Source organism: Lathyrus oleraceus, unplaced genomic scaffold (genome assembly GCF_024323335.1).
Source record: "Lathyrus oleraceus cultivar Zhongwan6 unplaced genomic scaffold, CAAS_Psat_ZW6_1.0 chrUn0437, whole genome shotgun sequence".
Classification (NCBI taxonomy): Eukaryota; Viridiplantae; Streptophyta; class Magnoliopsida; order Fabales; family Fabaceae; genus Lathyrus; species Lathyrus oleraceus.
In genome coordinates this window covers 18,841-23,123 of record NW_026112828.1, presented here as the reverse complement: position 1 = coordinate 23,123, position 4,283 = coordinate 18,841, and the positions used below count along the sequence as shown (strand labels likewise).

The window sequence follows — 4,283 nt, the reverse complement described above, 5'->3', positions numbered from 1 at the left end:
ATAACATTATATTTGATGAGATATTAAATTTAGAAGTTCATTTTCATATGTTATACTTTAAAATAATTATTGAAATGTAAATAAATTTAAAATTTATATGAAACATTTCAAATACTATTTATAAAAATAAATAAATGAATTATATTATGCTAATATACATCTCAATCAAGATTCAAGTTTTAAAAAATTCGGAAAAAGACCAATAATAAAAAGCACAGGTGAATGTTACAAGGGTATGAGATGGGATGCTATTAGTTTCACTATTGATGACGATGGATTAATTAATCTATAATATTGTACCAAAACTACAACAACAACATGTCGTTGTAGTATAGTGGTAAGTATTCCCGCCTGTCACGCGGGTGACCCGGGTTCGATCCCCGGCAACGGCGGTTTTTATTCGTTATTTTGATTATTTCGTTTTACAACCATACTGGACCGGATTTTTAATTATTCTGGGCCCTATTAACTGTCATTTCATTTGATAAAAATAAATAAACTACAACATACTCGTGTGTACCCCCATACTATACCCCTGCTTTTTCTCAACTGTCAGAAATTATTAGGTACATTTTTTTTTATAAAATGAGTTTTATTTATTGAATACATGTGTTAATAGAAAATTCATACATTGTCAATTAAAACAACTTTGATTTGATTGTGTAATCAAATAAGAGATTAGTTTTTAAAGACTAGAACAAATAAATACAACAAGATTATCATTCCTATTACGTATAACAATAAAGTAAAAAACAACAAAAAATATTATTTAATTTCTTCCCTTATTGAAATCAAACATTTTCATCTTTTTTCTTAACTTCAGCTCAAGCTTCAAAACTTTAGTTATCCACTTTGCAATTTGCTCTTGAGATGTTTCCTCATTCCATATATTACAGGATTTTTTTAAAGTTTGATTGTTGAGTTGTTATCACACATGATGACAATGTAATTTTATTGATAATGACTTAAATTTCTCAAAATTCTTCTCATCCGCACAACTTGACATGCAATTGCTCCACACACCATAAATTTGACTTCAGTTGTTAAGAGAGTGACAGTTGGTTGCTTCTTTAACATCCATGACAGTACTCCTGAACTTAATATGAAAACATAATCTTATATGCTTTTAGAATCTTCTTTATCTTCTACATAATCAGAATCCGTAAAAGCAAGCAAGTAGTTTCCCCTACTTTCTTGTAGAATATCTCATAGCTAATAGTTTTTCTTTTTAAATACCTTAATATCATTTTAGTAGATTGTAAATGAAACTCAGTTGGTTTTAACATATACCTGCTAATTAAGCTGACACTAAAAATGGTATGTGATCTTATAACGGTAAGATACATTAGACTTCCAACAATTTTCTTGAAATAAATATCATCAACAACAACCTTAATAACATCTATATTAATCCTAAAATCTCAAATAATTGGACTATTCACCAACATGGTTTCAGACATTGCAATGTTTTAAAGGAATTACACAATTATTTGATTACTGCATTGGCTTTAAGCAATACATATCATTCAAAAACTGATGGACAAGTTGAAGTTTTCAACCACTGGCTCAAAACTTTATCTTCATTTATTTGAAACAAATAACTACAATATCACATATGTTTTCTACATCTTTCTTAATTTTGGTATGACATGTATAAGCGTGCCACTATCAATATGGCCTTGTTTCAGTCTCTATATTGATGTACACCTCTATCACTTATCTCATATGTTGTAGCTTCACCCTAGGTTGCATTTGTAATATCACATATCCTTATAAATTGTCACTTAATCTCAATATCTCCATTTGTAGGTGAGTAGGATGCCTCAAGGGTAAATGGAAATAAAACCTAAAAAAATGGCAATTCAATCATTTTAGTATAAAGGTATAAAAAGAGAAAGATATGAGAATTATTTCATTCCCTTCTTTCTGTTTTCTCTCTTCAAAAGTAAAACTCAGACTCTCTCTTTCTTCTCCCTCTAAAGGAAGCAACCAAGTTGAAGAAATCAAGTCATTTTCTTGAGGAAAATAGGAAGTGGTCATACAATTGGAAAGCCGAGGGCTTGAAGTGGAAGCATCGAGATCAACTGCTGAATAAAGTCAAATATTCTCCTTGAAATCAGAAGCAAGGAAAAAAGGTGGAATCTCTTAGCCTAGGTTTGATCTTGAGTTTAAAAATTAGAAAATTTTGCATGTAGATTAGTTGATCAATTTGTATGTGAGATGTGATCAGGTGAAAGGATTATGCTATAATTTTATGTGGTTTGATGCTAAATACATGTCTAGGGTTCATAGAAAGGTCAAATTTAAAGGAGATTGAGAGTTGGTTGGACTGTTTGAGCGTGTAGGTGAAGAGGCAAGGATTTTAGGCATTTTAGCAATGTAGTGTATAATTACGGTCAATTCGTAATATAGGATGTACCATGTTGGGAAAAGGGACGAAAATGTAGGAATTTAGGCACTAGACATTTTACACCCATAATCTATATTATGACCAACCCGTAATACTAATTGGCTCATGTTTTACGACTATAATCAGTATTACGGTCAGCCTATAATTTTCCCATAATCATGTGTAAGCTTCATTTCTTCCATGTTTAAGTCTCGTATGTATGTTGTTGATGATTAGGGACATCAATGACATGATGATGGGCATGAGTTCTATTAAGGGTGAACATGGAACTTGCCCTGCAAGAGCTAGACATCTTATAATTAAGACGCCTTCTATGTTAGGATACTTTAAGATATGCATTATAACTTGAGTATGAGGCCTAAATTGCTTAAGGTACTAATTGAGATGAAAGATTTGTGTCGTGATAACATCTTAGAACGATATTGGGTATAAAAAAGTGAATGTGATGAGACGTCTCACGTGATTGATATATTACAATCCTAGACAAGGAATCATTACAATTATCTAATTGAAGGATGAGTGATTATCTTGGTAACTTACTAAATAATTTGTGTTTTTTCTTAATACTTTGAGGATATGAGAGGTATCCAAATGACCCCGATAGAGGAATACCTCATTATTCTGATACTCCTAAATAATGGAGAAAATTATTCATGGAAGGATATGGATATTATCTTGGTGGTTTGGTCGTGTAGACGTGGAGCTTATCTCATGATCTAGTGTATGGCATGTAAGTTTTCCCGGTATACGTCGTGAGGTTATTTGATATGCCTCAGTGATTCAGTGTAAGGCATATTGAGTTGTCATGGTTAGCCAGTGGGTGAATATGGTGATGTTCCACTACTCTAGTTATTGGATATGGTGCTTGTAATGTAATCAGGTTTGATGGCTATACTCCATTTAACAATTCACGAGAGATAAGTTTTTTAGAGAATATTCAAACAAGAAGTTCAAAGAAGTCGGGATCAAGAACCCATACCTGGTTAGAAAGTCCTCCTGAACAGTTAAATCTATGTATTTTTGTTTCCATAAAGGCCATGACCATAACACAGATGATTGCATCCACCTGAAAGATGCAATTAAGGGACTGATAAAGAAAGGATGACTATTAAAGTCCGCCAAGGACGACAAGAAAAGGACAAGTGATTCATTGTCGCACACAGGGAAAAAATGAGTTTAAAAGTGTAGTAAAACGGAAGCGACACTCGAATGTCGTATGACAAGGACTCTTGAATGTTGTAACTAGACGAATAAAAATAAAGGGGTTTTTAAGGTTTAGAACTTAAGTCGAAGATGATTAAAGATAAAAATAAAATTGATAAATAAGCTAATTTACTGTATCAATTTTCGACTTATCATCGATTCTTGTAATTTCAAGTCCCTAGCGGATTCGATTCTCATTCGATTACAATACCCAATGACAAACGCATTTGGTATTATACGATGTATGTTCCTAATTTCCGAATTAAACAAACGAATTTAAGCAGACGTGAATTATGCAAACGGGACTTAATTGAACACAATAGCGAAAAAGCTATGCTAACGTGATTATAGTTAAGGATCATACAAACAATCAAATTTAATCAACTCTATCCTATAAGAAACAATCTAATTAAGCAAATGAAAGTAATCGAATTAAGCAAACGAGTTTATATGAAGGATTGAAAAGAAATCAAAATTAAACTGAAATAAAAAAAAACCTCAAAGTGGAATTCGAATACAGCAAATCAACTCTTTGGGAATTAGCTCTTCATGGTATTTGTATGCCATATTCTCTATTTCTGAATATTAAATCCCTCAATCCTAAAACTACTAAGTTGTTTAAATAAAGAAAAGGAATTCAGTCCTAATAACAACCGACCCGAAAAAATAC

The 4,283-nt window shown here is 31.8% G+C and overlaps 1 non-coding gene across 1 annotated transcript; it reads left to right on the top strand.

The window, feature by feature from the left end:
* Positions 1-320: 320 nt before the first annotated feature.
* TRNAD-GUC (transfer RNA aspartic acid (anticodon GUC)) lies at positions 321-392 on the top strand. Its single transcript has one exon. It is a non-coding gene; the product is annotated as a tRNA-Asp (tRNA).
* The last annotated feature ends 3,891 nt before the right edge of the window (positions 393-4,283 follow it).